The sequence below is a fragment of the Mytilus galloprovincialis genome, chromosome 9 (assembly GCF_965363235.1).
Source record: "Mytilus galloprovincialis chromosome 9, xbMytGall1.hap1.1, whole genome shotgun sequence".
Classification (NCBI taxonomy): Eukaryota; Metazoa; Mollusca; class Bivalvia; order Mytilida; family Mytilidae; genus Mytilus; species Mytilus galloprovincialis.
Window position 1 is genome coordinate 28181622 of NC_134846.1, and position 21609 is coordinate 28203230.

The window sequence follows — 21609 nt, forward strand, 5'->3', positions numbered from 1 at the left end:
ATATAGTGATCATAAGGTATTAGCTAAAGATTCCCTAATTTTTTTTAGATCCTTGCGTATCACTACTTTCAGGGAAATGCTTAACAGTCTACACTTGAGGAAAGGAAAATACATTATTTTTCTTTGAAATTGTCTTGATTTTTCGTTTTGATGTTCTTTTAAATGCATTATATAAGACTCTGTATGAGCAAAGATATGAATTGATAATTTTTAAATGCATATTATTGCTGTATATTACAGATAATTGATATGTAATTATCACCCATGGAGAAGTAATTACAGTCAGACTGCCATGCTGTAATATTAACATATGATCATCTGCACGGTATTGTAAACAATGGTCATTACTGGTGAAGTACTGACCAGTGTACATGCATAAGAGATATAGAAACTACAGGAAAAAAGGTATGTATTATGAACAATTGTTATAAAGAGAATTGGTAATTAGGTTCTCAAATCAAGGATGCAGGGGCATCATTTTGTCTGTCCATCTGTCAGTCTTCAATTTTTGAAACAGAAAAAGAATGAAAGTATAGGTATTAAGAGGTCAATGAAATTTTGCACAACTATTGTGCATAATAGGTGCATGTCATATTTTGTGCATAGGCTCAGTAATTTTTGAGAAAAACAATTTTTTTTGTAAAAGAAAAAGGAAAAAAAAGTGAAAGGATTTTGTAAATGCAAACATTCCATTTAAGTAAAAATAGGAATGTCAATTATGCACTATAGGTGTTTTAAAATGTTCATATCATATTTTGTTGAACTTTAACATATTTATTTTGTTAAATTTCTTCTGTAAAAATTCCTAAATTTTAGAAATTTCCTGTTTGAAATGCAAAAACTCCAAAAGTATAGCTATAGAAAGTCAATGAATTTTGCACAGTTGTTGATCATGATATAATGATGAGCATTATATATTTTGGTGCAATACAGCTCATTTGGAAAAATCTTTGCTCTTCTGTTAAAAATAGATCCCTTTTATGTTGCATTCTTAGACATCATTACATGTGAGACAAAACTGGCCTTTTCTATAAAACATAACCATGTGACTACTGAATGATATTAAGTTGGATTTAACTTCTTTTCTATTTTAAAAAGTAAAAAGAACTAGAAAGCTGACAGCAAAGAACCCACTAGCACATTTTATAAGAAGCATACAAAGCAAGGTTTTCAATTTTCATAAATTATGACACCAGCAACTATTTAGGATGTGTTCTTCAACTTCTTGATTAATATGGAATTGAGAATGGAAATTGGGAATGTGTCAAAGAAACAAAAACCCAACCTAAAAGCAAAACAGCCAAAGGCCACAATGGGTCTTCGACAATGCTGGAAATTCTCGCAATCAGAGGCAGTCTTCAGCTGACCCCTCAACAAAATGTATACTAGTTCAATAAAAATGGACTTCACACCTAGCTGTTCACACTAAAATCAAAAACATGCAAATGAACTAAAATTAAAATACTTTCAAAACTAAAAATAACCAGAGGCTTATGACTTGGGACAGGAGCTAAAATGAAGCAAGGTTAAACACGTTTTGTGAGACCCCATTGCTCCCTTATACCACTAGCCAATGTAGAATAAACAAACACACAGCATTACCCACAGTTTAAAAGACGTCCTAGTCAATGTAAGAATAGGTGACTAAAGAAACTAGCGAGTTGCTTATCATTCTAGAGTTATGCTCCTTTATAAATTTTAAAACTGAATTGGGACAAAAACATTCAACATGAACATTTGTACATAATGCCAATTGACATTAAAATTGTAAGATGTTTTGAAATAGGACTTCTTATTTGTACCTTAAACAACAAGGGACAAATAGGTAGGTAGGTGACTGTAATTGATTGAGTTCTCCCCTTTACTAATAAATATGATTTTGAATAAAAAGTGGCCATTGATGAAGGTTCAGGTGAGCAATGTAGTCTTTTGTTTTTTATTCCAGAGTTATGGGACTTTACCTTTTAGATTGAAGGGAATTTAAAATGTCACACAGTTCAGCGCTTTATGTTTGGATCTAATATCTACAAATTTTAGACTGCTGTTAAGATAGGAAAATTTAGGCCCCCTTTCGATATGAATTTTTAAGTCTGATGTTCCAGTCTTATTGGGCCTTTGACAGTTATATTTTAGGCAAATTTCCAAGTTTTTCTTTGACACTAAGCTGTAAATATTACAGTTTATTGGATTAATACAAAATTAAGAGGATTTGAAATTGAAGAACATATGCTTTGAAAGTTATCCAGTGAGCAGACTATTCTTACTTTTCTTATATAATTTATACAATAAAATGTTTGATTGGTTTTTTTTCTGTTCAGGAGTACTTTTATAAATGTAATGAATTGAAATTTTTTTTAAATACACAATGTTTAATTCTTAACAAAGAATAATTTTGTGGATTTCTTTTTTTTTTTGTGGTGAAGGTAATTAATGTTAAGTTTACTGAACAGGAAGCAAATTAATGCTCTAAGGAAACTTGATCTCCAAAACACTGAAAATTTTATTATCAACAATCTTCTTGGGACCTCCTATACAACTTTTGTGTTAGAGATACATAAGATGAATGTTATTTGTTTTCATAGGATACTGACAGTTGAATATAATTAAGGGTCCCAGTACCTATTAATTGCACATTTGTAGAAATATTAGTTTGCCATAAATAGATCTTATTAAAAGCAATTTGTATTGTTACTGGAGGATTCTATCCATCTTTTTTTTTTGACAAATCTGGGAAAATAGGAAAATATAAACCATATACTGCATGTTACTTAGACAAAAAGCCAACTGAAAATCTTTTCAACCAGAAGCAATTGACAATGATTCATTTGTTAGGCAGATTAGGTAAATATTCATTGCTTTTTAGTAAATAATCTGAACCCAATTCCCAGTTGAGGTTTGCCTTTTAAGAGCGGTAATGTCAAATTGTCAATGAGACATTTTGTGGGATGCTAATTGGTTCTAACTTAATTAAGCATGTTGTAATGTGAGTATTCAAGGTCTTTCACCTTCCAATAACAAAAAACTTTATACATTTTTATTCTTGAACTAAAAGACTTCACATACTAGACAATTTTATCAGCAATTTTACATAAGACTGGTTCCTTGAATTTTAAGTTTTACAATATAGTGACACAAATTTCCTTTAGTAGTGAGTGCCATGAAATCAATGGTATCTTTCCCATAATATAAATGATTCTGCACTGGTTCATGTGGTCATGCTTTCACCTCCTGATTAATAGTGGAGTTGTGAATTTTAACATATGAATATTAGACCTTATGATATTGATAGTTTTCTATGTGAACAATTAATAGACATGTAGACAGAGATATTGTTGCCTATGTTCTACTCAGCTATGCTCCATGTTCTAGGATACCAGTATATATCTTTTGGGGTTTGTGAGACTTAGTCAAAATGGTAGTCTCCAATTATTTAGCACGTGTAATCACTCCATATAAGTTTGAATACAGTTACATATATCATGCTATTATAAAATAGTTGTGTTAAAACTTTAAATTCAGTTCAACAATTGATTTGTTGCAATTATTGAATAAGACCTATATCATTATAAAACATTATAATTTGCTGCAATTTTATAAAATTGTTTTGCTTTTCTTGGTTCAATCTAGCTTAACAAGAAGGCTATAAGTTGAAATTTTCAAAGCCAAAAGTAGTTTGTCCACAAAATGGTGCAATTAAAGAATTTAAAAAAAACCTCTGCCTATAAAGATCAATTTAAAAAATTCATAAACAAATTTGAAGTAAAATTGTATATAATGTTAAAAATTGGTTTATCTATATTTGGATACTTATATATATATACATTGTTCTAAATATTTCTTTGAAAAATAATAAAGCTCTAAGTAATGAATCATCAAAGTAATTTCATGCGCAGTCACTTCTATTTATACTATCTCAGATAGTCTGTGAAAATCAAATTTGCAGTTGCAATCACCCGTCTTACTCATCAGCTAGCAGTATAACAAAACAAAAAAAGCAAAAAAATAGTGGACTTGGGAATAAAATTAGATTTTAACTGAAACTTGATGCATATTTATTGGAAATACTATTTTAAAGATGAGAAGAATCCATTAGTCCAAATGAGTATTGTCAACCTACTCAGTACAATGTAACAATAAACTGCTATACTTACATTTCACTAATACTATTATCACATATTGTTGATGATCTCACTAACTATTTTCTAGAAATTAATTTAGTACATGTAGCACTATTCATAGTAATACATACAATAAAAATTCCCTAATACTTTTTAATTATCTAGCTCTGTTGTCCATCCCTGAAGAAAGTAATTATCATTATAAACATGATTATAGCAAACATATGGCCAATGTCATTTGTTTGTCCCAGTCTATTTACTTTCACAATTGTTTATTTTTTCCTTTGAAACTTGGCAGGATTTATGTTTGAAGAGTCAGCTGAAAAAGGGTTAGTTTGACCAGGCTAATTACTGTGGATTCATTTATTTTGTGGATACCAATTATTGTGGATTGAGGAAAACTTACATGTTCGTGGATATTTAATTTCGTGGTTTTGGCGAAATCTGCATACAAGCCAAAAGAAAATTTGGTATTGGTTGAAAATTTAATTTTGTGTTTCACCTGTTCCCACGAAATCCACGAAAAATTGATATACAAGGAATAATAATGAATCCACAGTATTTCATTTACACTTTTGACAATTTGGGAGCAATTATATCATGTCAGTGCTGTGGCATGTAAGATAACTTTTTTTGTCATAAACTGATAAAGGTCCAAAGTGAAATTGGTAAATGTTCTACTATTTTCTATTTAACATTAGGGATTTAAATTTTCAACAAAAGGGAAGCATATCACTGCTTATGGGGTATGTATCTCTCAGTTATTAACTTATTCCAAAGGTTGATGTTTTTTAACTCAGGATTCTTAAAAGATAAATTGATGTTGAAGTCGTCTTTCAGACCCCATCATGACTTTGTTGACTGTTAAGTAAATCTGTGTAGCAAATGATTACAATTTTTTTTTTTTTTTTATTATCCACAATTGCATTCTTCCCTTTCAAGCTATGAATATCTCTATCATAAATGGTCAACACTGAGAACTGAGATTTTGACTCTTTACCAATATACCTAATTAATTTATTGATTTTGTGCAGTATGATATTAATAGCTAAACAAAACTGAACTCTATGAAATGGTAAATTCAGAAATGTTTGTGCTGTTTGTTATTCAATTAAAATATTTATTGCCAAATAAACATTTTATAAACTTAAAGATTTACCTGTATTTTTTTAAAACCGTTTTTTTTTCTAAAGTGAATATTTTCGAAGGGTTAAATATTTCGCAGTGGTGACTTGCCATGGCTTTGTTTGGACTTGTTTTTGACTGCCTTTTGGCCTGGAATGTTTGTCACTAATATTTTATTAACTGTGCATTTGCATTCAGATATTGCAGATCAAATTTATTCGTTTATAGTATATTAATGTATGTTTTTTGATTGAGTTAAGCCTGCCAATTGATATTTTACCGTGTGTTTTTCTATGTTGTGATGTTATGCTATTGTTTTAGAAAAAGGGAGAAGGTCTGGTTTGGATCCATTAAAACGTTTAATCCCACTGCAAATGTTTGCACCTGTCCTAAGTCAGGAATCTGATATATCTGCATTAATTATGTGAAATTGCAGTTTGTTAATAATAGATGCACCCCCAAAAAGTCTGAAATTACAGTTATTCCATTCTTTTACACAAATCATAAACTTTATTGTTTCAATATGCTTGTTGACTGTTGATTATGTCCTTTTTATTTTGAGAATTATTGAGATCCCAGCTATATCTAAAAGAAGAAAAGCTTTCCATTACAGATTGTCAGAACCATATTAAAGTAACCTATAACTTTGCATCAGAATAAAGAATTAATTGAACATATCCTTGCATATCTTTCAAAACAGATCAATTTGATTACCAGTGGAACAGAAGCTGACATACTCAGATAGACATATTGAAATCAATTCCTCTTATATACGTTTTGCCTTTTGAATCATACAAGATATCATGTGATTCTGTATAATTGATGAAGTTTTTATTGGAAGATGTTATGTTGAGTAAAAGTGCATTATATATGTGTCAATGATTCACTGTTCAAGGTCATTGCTTGTATTTATATTTTTTTTAGACCAGTTGAAGATTGATCTGTACTGAAAGTGATGAAGAATTGATATTGGATGGTTAAATTTAAGATATTTTATACCATGCAGTTGATTAGCGATGTAAACACGATTTTGGACATTTCTTTTGGTTTTTTAACCAGAAACTATAAGAATTAAGTTAGAAATAAAGTTTATTAAGGGGTCGTAAACAGGTTTTAAACTGCCTTTTCAAAATCTAATAGGTTGAAGGAATTTGTTTTATATACAAATGAGACATTGTAGACATGGCTTCTAATTTTATTTAAAGCAATCAGTAAAACATTTGGTTTTGTTGGCTTCCCTTACCAAAAAATGCTAACATGTTGCACATAAGTTGCACATAAGATGCTCACATTAGAAACTAACATGATTGCACATGAGTTTTTTAACATGCAAATTAGGTGAGCATTTTGTGAGCAAAAAAATTGCACATATGAAACTAACCTAATTTGCATGTTAAAAACCTCACGTGCAACTGCTCATATGAGCTTTTGTTTCACATGTGCATTTTATTAGATTGCTCATATGAGCAGTTGCTCACATGTTGCACACGTGAATATTATAGTTGACCAAAACAAAATGGCTGCTTTAAAAAAGGAATATTTTTCAAATTTAAATGAAAATCTTAAATAATTCAGTTGAAAATAAAATAACTGATACATCATGTTAAAAGAGTTATTCTTTAATTATTGTCAGTTAATTATGATTTTCATATCATTTTTCTTTTTTTTTATTTAAACAATAATCATGATCATGACTAAAAACATAACATTACATTATAAAACTAATAGAGGGACTTGCAAGTTTAGTACACAATGAATGTCTTTGATTAATAAGTACTGTATTTCAAAAAGTTTAAAAAGGTAAAATCTTTATACATGTAGTACTTATTTTGAAGCAACCTGTATATATATTCCCATAAAGGACTTAAAATTGTAATATATTTCAAAATCTGACACAAAAATGAAAATAATGAAATAGAAATGATAACTTACAAATAATTAACCACAGCCACACTGGTTTTATCAGATTTCAACAATGCCTTTCTTCAAATAGCACAATATAGGACTAAACATTTTCCATATCCATCTACCTCCATTTATTGCATGCTTTTCATGAATTTGAATTTACAGGAATTAGTACATGACTGGGCATGTCATTTTGAAAAAGCTCATATGAGCAATGATGTAGGTTAGTTTTGAATGGTTAGAAGAATGGAAAAACTTTTCAAAGTACAAAACTAACATAAAACTAACATGGATGATAAAAGCTCACCTGAGGTTTGAATTGCACATGTGAGCATTATGTTAGATTTTTGTGGGCACATATGAACTACCAAACTGCACATATAAGCAACCTGATTTGCATACAATTCTTACTTGCATCTCATGTGCTTCACATGTGAAACTTACGTGCTTTGTTAGCAATTTCTGTACGGGTTTGACTTTTGTTGTAGTGTCCTACGAATCTACTGGGCCAATTTTAACCAAATGTGACCACAATCATCTTGTTATCTAGTTATGTTTTAAGATGTGGCCAGTCATCCTGACTGCCAGCAAGACAAGACTTAAAAATAAATCAACATGGCCAAAATTGCAAACATTGCAAACATGATTAATTGCCCTTATTTGACAATTTTTACCAACTTTTGATGCATTTTTGCCTATTAATTTGAAAACTGTAATAAATACAAATGTATATAGATATAATGTTAAGTGTTGATTGTTTGATGTAGTTATTTTTAGTTTCCATAGAAAATTTTTAATACATCCATCCAATATTCAATTTAAATTTATAATACAAATATAGCCAGCCTTAATATTTAATTCTTTAATTATCAAACAAAAGTCAATGGAAGAAAAAGGCAAATTAGATTAAGGTACATACCATAAAGAATATTCATTGACTAAAATTGTGCTATCCATATTCAACATGAAAAATCTATTGACTCAACAAAAATAAAACAACACAAAAAAACTATGGTAGGAGTAATGATCAGTAATTGTGTAATTTGAAGTACAGTGTATTTTGTTCTGAGTATAGCTTTTGTTTCTGATAATTAATATGTAGATTGGACATTTATAATTCATGAACAGGATACTTTCAAGTTCAGAATTTTGGACTATTTTAAGAGTCGCTGATTGATTGTTTACAATAGTTTATTTTACTATGTCATAAATAATTAAGCTTAATATTTCAAATCACTTCATCTGATAACAATTTTAAAGTATCATTTTGATTATTTCAGCATGCAGTGATAGAAGATTGAACACAGAACAGTCAAGAATTTGATTTGCCAGAAGTCAAAGACACAACAGACACATGGTAAATTCAGACTACAAAATGTATTTCTTTATACTATAGTATATACCATGACTGCATCTTAAAATTATCAAAACAGAACAGGAGGTCAAAACATTTGTTTTTATGCCCCATTTAGGGGCATTATGTTTTCTGGTCTGTGCGTCCGTCCGTCCGTCTGTTCGTTCGTTCGTCCGTTCGTCCGTTCGTCCGTTCGTCCGTTCGTCCGTCTGTCCCGCTTCAGGTTAAAGTTTTTGGTCGAGGTAGTTTTTGATGAAGTTGAAGTCTAATCAACTTGAAACTTAGTATATATGATCTGTATGATATGATCTTTCTAATTTTAATTCCAAATTAGAGATTTAACCCCATTTTCATAGTCCACTGAACATAGAAAATGATAGTGCGGATGGGGCATCCGTGTACTGGGGACACATTCTTGTTTAAAACTGAAAAGAAGCACCCTTCCAAACACTCATTGGACAAAATTCTGATACAAGAAAGATAATTTTAGAATTAATATGTTACATATTATTTATTTATTTATGCTATGCTATTTATATATATATCTATTACTGGTTATAGCTGTGTACAAAAGTAACTGTATTAACCAATGTTTTCACAACAATAAATCAGGTGTAAATAATTCACAAATTAACAAAGGTTAGTAGCTATTGCATAGAAATTATGAAACTTAGTGTATCAAAGATCATGTGGTGACTGTTAGATTTTTTTTTTTGAATGATATTTTGTGAAACTTGTAACAGAAACTTTTTTATGATTGAGAGAGAATGTTCAAATCCAGTTTTTCAAAATTTTTAAATTATTTTTTATTCTGATAGTGGACCTCTTTTTTCTTGGCAATTTACATTCATAAATTCTCAGATTACTTTTTTTTAAACATCAATAAATTTGTTAAACCTTTTAATGGCATGTTTCCAAACTTTAAAATAAGATTTTCCAAGATTAGTAAATAGCATCTGAAAGAAAAGCTTGTAATTTACTGATATGTTAAAATATTTTTAAAAATGAAAGTTAAATCTAGCCATTATATGTCTGTTAATAAATCTTCAAAATGTCACCTAAACTGATCTATTAACCAAGAGAATTATAACTTCAAAAAGTTTGTGTTATTTGAATATGCAGGTAGTAAACAGTTTAAATGGTGTTTAAAAATATGTTTTAAACTAGTTTTATTTTATGAAAAAGATTTCCTGTTTAAAAATTTGAGCAGAAATGGACCAAAAATCTGTCACGGAATAAATGTGTAAATTTTTTTTACCTAAAGCAAAACTTTAAAAAATATTTCATAATGAAAATGTCAAGTCTAGTATTTCTAATAATCTATACATAAATAGCAATCACCTTCATGATGTCAAATGTGACCTTAAAAAGTATAGAAGATTAATTATTTTGTAAAGTACATTCATGTGTAGTCTATCTAATTTATGAATGGAACTACCTAATCTCATTCTCAATCTATTACAGATGACAAAACACCAATGAATACAAACATTTATGTGGTTTATACTTACCTGTAAATAGTTGTGGTCAGATTATACAAAATCTCTCCAAAGACAATTTGTCTGTGATTATGGTATAACAGGTGTTCAAGTGAAATTCTCATACAAAGTTTAGTGGACCCTTGTTTCATGGAATAATGCCTTTTTTGTGAAAGATTTATAACCTTGACGAAATAATCAGGTACCTTAGATATGTATATGTATGTCAGATGATAGAAACTTTTCTTAGGTCAGTCAGCAGTGTAATTTTGGGATGCTGACTTCAAAGTTCCTATTTTAGGATGTACTTAGGTGATCTAAGGTAAAATTGAATAAATCAAGAATTTAAAATTGATACTTTAAGCTTTAAGAGTATTAGTTAAGGATCAAAATAAGCTAAAAATTTTGATAGGTAATGGAGCTCCTTTTCGAGATATTCGATTGATAAAATATGGCGGGAAAAGGCTGACTCTGACTTTTACCTCATACTTGCATTGGTATTATTTGGGTCTCAAATCAAAAGAAAGAAAATCAAGAATCTGCTTAAATTTTGCCAAATGACCTTTTATGAGCTATTATAAGTCTTATGCTAAAAGATAAATAGGTATTATGGGGCAAAATATTTTACCTTGTATCGTATGGGAAAACCTGAAGGAGTCCGAACATTTGACACCTATTCCAAAACCTCACTGAAGTACATCCTTAGGGAGCTACCATTTAATTTTTATGGGGGGGCTAGGATGAAATTTGAAAAAAATAGGCAGGACAGGAGTTTTGAGTAAAATAAAAAGGCAGGATGAGACACTTGCAAAAAAAAAAAGTCAGGACGACAATTTAGGTAAAAAAAGTCAGGAAAACTAAAAAAAAAAAAGGCAGGACCGAACAGAGTGAAAAATAAAAAGGCAGGATAGAGATTACAGCTAAAAAAAAATGCAGGACAAAATTTTTCATCCTAGCCCCCCCATAAAAATCAAATGGTAGCTCCCTTAAGGGCATACGATACAGTTTTGAACCTGTATTTACAAGTTGATGAAAATTTGCATGTAGGCTATTTTTTACCTGATTAAATCAAATATATAATAAAAAATATACCTTCATGTGCTACTTTTTGAGTAAAATGAGGTCGAAATTTTGTATATTTGCTGAAAATTCAGATTTGTGGCCGTATTTTCTTTTTCGAAAGAAAGACGTAACTTTTTTGTTTTAAAAGATAAACACAAATTGTTTTTTGTTAAATAATTTGTAACTTCTGTATTTTATAAGTATCCTAAAATATTATGCATTTTTTATTCAGAAATAACTCATATTAATCAAATGGTCATGAATTGAGAAAAAAACGTCATTTTTTGCTGTATATTTATCAATATTAAAAAAAATGCACTATTTACAGTTTTATAAAATTTGGTCCACATAATCTCCCTGCAAAATGAAACAAAATGTCGTTTTAAAAAATAGGGGTCCATGCACTCGTTTTCAAATGAAATCAGTTCGAATGATAAAAATCAGTCGAAAAATGCATCTTTTCCCGATATGTCACAGTTTGACGTCGCAAAAATAACATTTGACGTTAGCAACGTCATTACCTCCCCTGTAACTGTATCGTATGCCCTTAAACTGAAGACAGTAAAACTTTAATAGTCATGCTCTTATGAGTTTGAGAAATTATATAATATTTGTAAGACATGACTGTAGGAACAGATTGAATTGATATTATTTGAAATTTAGAATGAGTATGAAGTGAATTAGGATACCAAGTCCATTCAGAGGGGCATTGGATCTATGATCATTAATCTCAAGATAAACATGTGCATATGGGAAACCATATGTGCTGGCCAGCTAATTTTTTAAAAGCATAATCAGTTTGTTACTGCAGTATTGAGACAAATGAAAATTATGAATTTGGTACAATGATTGGATAATGTATATTTCTAATTTATCTCAATAATGCTTTCAACTACTCAAATCATTCTAATTAGGAAAACAGGAATTTAACTTACATTCCTCCGCCGCTCTTAGTAAGAAAAGGTATTCTGAAGAAGAATATAGGGATAATGATACAGCAATCTAACACGAAGAAGAAAAGAGATAAGAAAGTTAACATTATGTCTTATATAGAGAAACCTAAATCAAAGTACATGTATCAGCACTTTTATTGCTGTACATCATCTCAAAGTCACAATGATGCCTTCAACAAAGAGCAAAAGCTCACACCTCACTGCATGTTGAAGACAGCCTCTGGCATATTTTCTTTACAGAAAGCAGAAAGGAAAAGGAAATTAGAAAAGTAAAAATTGATGTATAATAAGTTCATTATTGATGAGAGCAAACCATAACATAAATATATTCTGATTGAAGACATAATCAATAAAGTTGAAATTTTTAGGACATAACAAAAAAAAAATATTAACTCCGCTATCAGTGTGTGATAAATCACATTAAGTGTGTTCCAATATATAGTACATTTTTTGTATAAGTATAAAATATACATTCTGTAGATCATAATCATGTTGTAAAACTGTTATGTTTTACAATAAAAGTGACAGTCATAAAGTTCTCCATCAAAATTCATCAGGAACTCATGAAAATATGTCAACATGCACAAACTTATATTAAATCTTACATACTATATGCCTTTAAAATACTTAATCATCTCTGTATGATAAGATTAGTAGGGAAATAGGGACAAGATGGGTAGGAGAATAGGGACAACATAATTAGGAGAATAGGGACAACATAATTAGGAGAATAGGGACAACATGATTAGGAGAATAGGGACAATATAAGTAAAATAGGGACAAGATAAGTAGTAGAACAGGGACAAGATAAGTAGAATAAGGACAATATGGGTAGGAGTATATGTGGAAGTTAAGCAGGAGAATAGGGACAAAAGATAAGTAGAATAGGGTCAAGATAGGCAGGAGAATATAGGGACAACTTCAGAAGGAGAATAGGGACAACATAATTAGGAGAATAGGAACAAAACAAGTAGAACAGGGACAAGATAAGCAGGAGAATAGGGACAATATAAGTAGAATGGGGACAAGATAGATAGAAGAATAGGGGCAAGATAAGAAGGAAAATAGAAACACGATAAGTAGGAGAATAGGGGCAAGATAAGTAGGAGAATAGGGGCAACCCGTACAGAAATTGCTAACAAAGCACGTAAGTTTCACATGTGAAGCACATGAGATGCAAGTAAGAATTGTATGCAAATCAGGTTGCTTATATGTGCAGTTTGGTAGTTCATATGTGCCCACAAAAATCTAACATAATGCTCACATGTGCAATTCAAACCTCAGGTGAGCTTTTATCATCCATGTTAGTTTTATGTTAGTTTTGTACTTTGAAAAGTTTTTCCATTCTTCTAACCATTCAAAACTAACCTACATCATTGCTCATATGAGCTTTTTCAAAATGACATGCCCAGTCATGTACTAATTCCTGTAAATTCAAATTCATGAAAAGCATGCAATAAATGGAGGTAGATGGATATGGAAAATGTTTAGTCCTATATTGTGCTATTTGAAGAAAGGCATTGTTGAAATCTGATAAAACCAGTGTGGCGTGGCTGTGGTTAATTATTTGTAAGTTATCATTTCTATTTCATTATTTTCATTTTTGTGTCAGATTTTGAAATATATTACAATTTTAAGTCCTTTATGGGAATATATATACAGGTTGCTTCAAAATAAGTACTACATGTATAAAGATTTTACCTTTTTAAACTTTTTGAAATACAGTACTTATTAATCAAAGACATTCATTGTGTACTAAACTTGCAAGTCCCTCTATTAGTTTTATAATGTAATGTTATGTTTTTAGTCATGATCATGATTATTGTTTAAATAAAAAAAAAAAAAATGATATGAAAATCATAATTAACTGACAATAATTAAAGAATAACTCTTTTAACATGATGTATCAGTTATTTTATTTTCAACTGAATTATTTAAGATTTTCATTTAAATTTGAAAAATATTCCTTTTTTAAAGCAGCCATTTTGTTTTGGTCAACTATAATATTCACGTGTGCAACATGTGAGCAACTGCTCATATGAGCAATCTAATAAAATGCACATGTGAAACAAAAGCTCATATGAGCAGTTGCACGTGAGGTTTTTAACATGCAAATTAGGTTAGTTTCATATGTGCAATTTTTTTGCTCACAAAATGCTCACCTAATTTGCATGTTAAAAAACTCATGTGCAATCATGTTAGTTTCTAACGTGAGCATCTTATGTGCAACTTATGTGCAACATGTTAGCATTTTTTGGTAAGGGAAGATAATTAGGAGAATAGGAACAAGATAATTAGGAGAATAGGGACAAGATAAGTAAGAGAATAGAAGCAAGATAAGTAGGAGAAAAGGGACAAGATAAGTAGGAGAATAGTGGCAAGATAGATAGGAGAATATGGACAAGATAAGTAGGAGAATAGTGGCAAGATAGATAGGAGAATATGGACAAGATAAATAGGAGAATAGTGGCAAGATAAGTAGGAGACTAGGGACCAGATAAGGAGAATAGGGACAAGATAAGTAAAATAGGGACAACATAATTAGGAGAATAAGGACAAGTTAACTAGTAGGATAGGGTCAAGATCAGTAGGAGAATAGGGACAAGATAAGAAGTAGAATAGGGACAAGATAAGTAGGAAAATACGACAAGATAAGTAGAATAGGGACAAGATAGTTAGGAGAATAGGGACAATATAGATAGGAGAATATGGACAAGATAGATAGGAGAATAGGGAAAAGATAGTTAGGAGAATAGGGACAAGATAGATAGGAGTATAGGGACAAGATAGATAGGAGAATAAAGGCAAGATAAGCAGGAGAATAGGGGCAAGATAATTAGAATAGGGACAAGAAAAGTAGAATAGAGACAACATAATTAGGAGAATAGGGACAAGATAAGTAGGAGAATAGGGGCAAGATAAGTAGGAGAATGGGGACAAGATAAGTAGGAGAATAGGGACAAGATAATTAGGAGAATAGGGACAACATAATTAGGAGAATAGGGACAAGATAAGTAGGAGAATAGGGGCAAGATAAGTAGAAGAATAGGGACAAGATAAGTAGGAGAATAGGGACAACATAATTAAGAGAATATGGACAAGATAAGAAGGAGAATGGTGGCAAGATAAGTAGGAGAATAGGGACAAGATAAGGAGAATAGAGACAAGATAAGTAGAATAGGGACAACATTATTATGAGAATAAGGACAGGTTAACTAGTAAAATAGGGTCAAGATCAGTAGGAGAATAGGGACAAGATAAGTAGTAGAATATGACAAGATAAGTAAAATAGGGACAAGATAGTTAAGAGAATAGAGACAAGATAGATAGGAGAATAGGGACAAGATAGTTAGGAGAATAGGGACAAGATAGTTAGGAGAATAGGGACAAGATAGATAGGAGAATAGGGACAAGATAAATAGGAGAATATAGGCAAGATAAGCAGGAGAATAGGGGCAAGATAATTAGTAGAATAGGGACAAAAAAAGTAGAATAGGAACAACATAATTAGGAGAATAGGGACAAGATAAGTAGGAGATTAGGGGCAAGATAAGTACGAGAATAGGGACAAGGTAAGTAGGAGAATAGGGACAAGATAATTAGGAGAATAGGGACAACATAATTAGGAGAATAGGGACAAGATAAGTAGGAGAATAGTGGCAAGGTAAGTAGGAGAATATGGACAATATAGATAGGAGAAAAGGGACAAGATAAGTAGGAGAATATGGACAAGATAAGTAGGAGAATAGTGGCAAGATAGATAGGAGAATATGGACAAGATAAGTAGGAGAATAGTGGCAAGATAAGTAGGAGACTAGGGACCAGATAAGGAGAATAGGGACAAGATAAGTAAAATAGGGACAACATAATTAGGAGAATAAGGACAAGTTAACTAGTAGGATAGGGTCAAGATCAGTAGGAGAATAGGGACAAGATAAGTAGTAGAATAGGGACAAGATAAGTAGGAAAATACGACAAGATAAGTAGAATAGGGACAAGATAGTTAGGAGAATAGGGACAATATAGATAGGAGAATATGGACAAGATAGATAGGAGGATAGGGAAAAGATAGTTAGGAGAATAGGGACAAGATAGATAGGAGTATAGGGACAAGATAGATAGGAGAATAAAGGCAAGATAAGCAGGAGAATAGGGGCAAGATAATTAGGAGAATAGGGACAAGAAAAGTAGAATAGGGACAACATAATTAGGAGAATAGGGACAAGATAAGTAGGAGAATAGGGGCAAGATAAGTAGGAGAATGGGGACAAGATAAGTAGGAGAATAGGGACAAGATAATTAGGAGAATAGGGACAACATAATTAGGAGAATAGGGACAAGATAAGTAGGAGAATAGGGGCAAGATAAGTAGAAGAATAGGGACAAGATAAGTAGGAGAATAGGGACAACATAATTAAGAGAATACGGACAAGATAAGAAGGAGAATGGTGGCAAGATAAATAGGAGAATAGGGACAAGATAAGGAGAATAGAGACAAGATAAGTAGAATAGGGACAACATTATTATGAGAATAAGGACAGGTTAACTAGTAGAATAGGGTCAAGATCAGTAGGAGAATAGGGACAAGATAAGTAGTAGAATATGACAAGATAAGTAAAATAGGGACAAGATAGTTAAGAGAATAGAGACAAGATAGATAGGAGAATAGGGACAAGATAGTTAGGAGAATAGGGACAAGATAGTTAGGAGAATAGGGACAAGATAGATAGGAGAATAGGGACAAGATAAATAGGAGAATATAGGCAAGATAAGCAGGAGAATAGGGGCAAGATAATTAGTAGAATAGGGACAAAAAAAGTAGAATAGGAACAACATAATTAGGAGAATAGGGACAAGATAAGTAGGAGATTAGGGGCAAGATAAGTACGAGAATAGGGACAAGGTAAGTAGGAGAATAGGGACAAGATAATTAGGAAAATAGGGACAACATAATTAGGAGAATAGGGACAAGATAAGTAGGAGAATAGTGGCAAGGTAAGTAGGAGAATATGGACAATATAGATAGGAGAAAAGGGACAAGATAAGTAGGAGAATATGGACAAGATAAGTAGGAGAATATGGACAAGATAAGTAGGAGAATAGTGGCAAGATAGATAGGAGAATATGGACAAGATAAGTAGGAGAATAGTGGCAAGATAAGTAGGAGACTAGGGACCAGATAAGGAGAATAGGGACAAGATAAGTAAAATAGGGACAACATAATTAGGAGAATAAGGACAAGTTAACTAGTAGGATAGGGTCAAGATCAGTAGGAGAATAGGGACAAGATAAGTAGTAGAATAGGGACAAGATAAGTAGGAAAATACGACAAGATAAGTAGAATAGGGACAAGATAGTTAGGAGAATAGGGACAATATAGATAGGAGAATATGGACAAGATAGATAGGAGGATAGGGAAAAGATAGTTAGGAGAATAGGGACAAGATAGATAGGAGTATAGGGACAAGATAGATAGGAGAATAAAGGCAAGATAAGCAGGAGAATAGGGGCAAGATAATTAGGAGAATAGGGACAAGAAAAGTAGAATAGGGACAACATAATTAGGAGAATAGGGACAAGATAAGTAGGAGAATAGGGGCAAGATAAGTAGGAGAATGGGGACAAGATAAGTAGGAGAATAGGGACAAGATAATTAGGAGAATAGGGACAACATAATTAGGAGAATAGGGACAAGATAAGTAGGAGAATAGGGACAAGATAAGTAGGAGAATAGGGACAACATAATTAAGAGAATACGGACAAGATAAGAAGGAGAATGGTGGCAAGATAAGTAGGAGAATATGGACAAGATAAGGAGAATAGAGACAAGATAAGTAGAATAGGGACAACATTATTATGAGAATAAGGACAGGTTAACTAGTAGAATAGGGTCAAGATCAGTAGGAGAATAGGGACAAGATAAGTAGTAGAATACGACAAGATAAGTAGAATAGGGACAAGATAGTTAGGAGAATAGGGACAATATAGATAGGAGAATAGGGACAAGATAGATTGGAGAATAGGGACAAGATAGTTAGGAGAATAGGGACAAGATAGATAGGAGAATAGGGACAAGATAGATAGGAGAATATAGGCAAGATAAGCAGGAGAATAGGGGCAAGATAATTAGTAGAATAGGGACAAAAAAAGTAGAATAGGAACAACATAATTAGGAGAATAGGGACAAGATAAGTAGGAGATTAGGGGCAAGATGAGTAGGAGAATAGGGACAAGGTAAGTAGGAGAATAGGGACAAGATAATTAGGAGAATAGGGACAACATAATTAGGAGAATAGGGACAAGATAAGTAGGAGAATAGTGGCAAGGTAAGTAGGAGAATATGGACAATATAGATAGGAGAATATGGACAAGATAGATAGGAGAATAAGGACAAGATAGTTAGGAGAATAGGGACAATATAGATTGGAGAATAGGGACAAGATAGATAGGAGAATAAGGACAAGATAGTTAGGAGAATAGGGACAAGATAGATAGGAGAATAGGGACAAGATGGATAGGAGAATAAGGACAAGATAGATAGGAGAATATGGACAAGATAAATAGAAGAATATAGGCAAGATAAGCAGGAGAATAGGAACAAGATAAGTAGAAGAAGGATAACATAATTATGGGGAATAGGGACAATAAAGGGAAAAAAATATCAAGGGGCAATCAAAACTCATAAGTGAAAATAAACTATAAAGACTGATGAAAGTAACAACCAGCCATCCTGAAAGCACTGCACTGATAGCTCGGGTTTAGAAAAACCAGCCCCACTTATAATGTGGGTTTACTTAGGTGCTCTGGAAGGATCAATAGTTAATTTGGAGACATAAAGTAAGTTTCTCATATCATGTTATATTCTTCTTGAATGGTTTTATATCATAAAAAGATTTACTTGAAATGACAGTATAATAACAAATGACATAAGGAAATAATAATTTAATTTTTGTGTTAGTGACGCAGTTAGAATGAACTGAACCAAATTAGAAATTCAGGTGTACAGACGTTACATGTTTAGTATATTAAACTATCAAAATATAACTAATAAGTTATGAACTCAACACTGCACAGGTAACAATTTTTATTGATAAATAGCTTTCATACCAGGTAAACAAGGTTTTACTATAAGATTAAAAACAAACAATCATATACTATAGTACACAAAACATAGGTAAAGCTATCCCAGGTGTACCAAGATTGGGTTATTACAATGACTTTTAGATGTTTGATAAGGGCATGACTTGAATACTGGCCAATTTCAATTTTAGAAAGAAACATTGTTTCACTATGGAATTTTATAATTGGATGTATAATATATTTCTATAAGGTAGGGTTGTTTTGAATATTCTTTAACCTTACACTTCTCTGTCAGTTGTTTTTTGATTTACTCAAAATCCGCAATGTTTTGAAAGTATCAATGTAAAATTTATTTTCTAGTTTGAAGATAAGATAAAGGTCAAGAATGAAAGGTTGACCCAGAGTTCCCTCCAGAAAACTTCCTTCACTAAACAACCATTAAAATTGTAAACAATTGGATTCTTGTGTATATTATTGTACAGATATTACTAGTATCATCAATAAATTTGGTGATAATGTGTTCAAAAAGGACAAAAATTTACTTTGAGTGTAATATATAATATATCTGTGTGTGTCATTAAAAGATAACCATAAGATAGTAATGTTGTCACACTCCAATTTATGATAAAATCTCTTAAACTTTAAAAATGTTTAAACTTAAGCACTCAATCTTTGATACTTTGTCCTTGCTTTAATCTATTGAGGATGAGTTTGACCATTCAGGGAGTTCAGATATGATAATATAGGATGGTTGAGATTTTGTTGATTACATTTTTGCAATGTTGTTATTTATAAATCTGAGACCAGTACTATTTGTAAACTATATATACTGCATTTGTCCATTAGTTAAAAAATGCAACATTAAATGCATGTAAACATTTCTGAATTTCTTTTATTAACAAGATTTTTAGATTTTCTGTATCCAAACTTTAAAAGTTTATATATGTTTGTCAAACCTGCCTGCTGACTGACCCTAATTTTGAATGTCTTTCCAAAACATTATTCAAGAAATGGCATTTGTCTACTTTCAGTAGACTTACAATGATTCCTCTATTCCCTGGGTTGTTCTGTCAGATCTGAATAAGACTGTCCATTAAGTGAAAAAGTTGTCACAAATGCACTACCATGCATGAAGGCCATACGATGACCTGTAGTTGTTAATTTCAGTGTCATTTTGGTCTCTTGTGGGCAGTTGTCTCATTGGCAATCATACCACATCTTCTTTTTTATATTGTATAAATTACCAGGTGAATGCTGTAAATTGTGATCCTACTTTGGGAATACTTTAAATTTTCCTGGACTTTTATAGCTAAATGAGAAACTGTATGTGAAATTTTTTTTTTGCTGTATTTGATAATAAAGCTGGGTTTTAGTGCCTTTTTTATCAAAATATTTATGTTATTAGATGTTTGAAGAAATTGTACCCAGTATCCTATTGTACCATGATTTGATTGACAGAAATTTACATCCCTAAATTGATTCCCACCCTGGTTAATCACATTTAAATCTCCATTGAACACCTGTTTTTTTTTTCTAATTTCTTTAATCTTGCACAATGCCTTCAGGTTTCACTGTGTAGGTGTTCATTTATGTAAATTACCTGAATTGTTAACATTTCACAAATGTTTTTGATAGATGATATATTAGATAATATCAGCACATAATCAGGTACTTACAGACTTAAATAATCATATTGTTAAATATTTTGTAGAATTGAATATGATTTATTCTTATAATAGGCTTTAACTTTGTTAAAGTACACTTAATTAGCCAAACATTCTTTGTTTTGTTTTTTTTAATTGACCTTTGCTTTGGATATTGTATATTGATGTGAAATTTGCCAAAAATCTAGTATTTTTTGCTTTTTCTATTGTTTTAAAAATCTTTCATGATGAATATTTATCATCTGTGGGAATATGAAAAAAGGCAGATGATTAATCATGTTAATCATTCGAACATATATAAGTCTTAATAAAAGTTGAAAAAAAATCATTTTAGGAATTATAGGTACGTACATGTATTAATCTTGGGGTGAATATTTTATATCTGTGTGTAATATAACTTCAAATAACTTTCGTAATCAACCTACTGAATAAAATCTAGCCAAGCTTATTTCACTTTTTCCCCTGTTTAGGACATTCTTATTTTCTATATTCTGTATTGTTTGTTCTTCAGATTCCTGGTAGACACTTCAACTAGTAAAAATCGAGGAATTGCATACATGTATTTGTAATCTTTTTTTCTTTTCTTCTTCCAACCTTTTTAGTTGATTTCCATCAAACATGAGCACTTTTTTTTGTAACTACTAGAATTTCTAGAGGGATCTGAAGTTTTAATGACTATTTCATTTTTGGACATATATATATAAACCAACACCAGATAATTTTTTTACAACTTCCTAGGTCAAAGTTTAAGGTCAAAAACTTTGATTTCTGTTGACAACCTCATGTCCTATGGTAAAGATCGTGTCCGCGCTCAATATCTTGAGAACCGTTATGATTTCAAAGTTATACATGACATGTATATTAACCAAC

General features: G+C 31.2%; 1 protein-coding gene across 3 annotated transcripts in view; it reads left to right on the forward strand.

The window, feature by feature from the left end:
- The first annotated feature begins 290 nt into the window (after positions 1 to 290).
- LOC143044735 (uncharacterized) overlaps positions 291 to 21609 on the forward strand; it is a 74281-nt gene continuing 52962 nt past the window's right edge. The window contains exons 1-2 of one of the 3 annotated variants that reach the window (XM_076216848.1): positions 291 to 405; positions 8429 to 8505. The gene's annotated coding sequence lies outside the window, so the exon portion shown is untranslated. Of the gene's footprint in view, positions 406 to 8428; positions 8506 to 10025; positions 10183 to 19163; positions 19326 to 21609 lie in introns of those variants that run through there. The other 2 variants (XM_076216847.1, XM_076216846.1) reach the window with 2 other exon arrangements.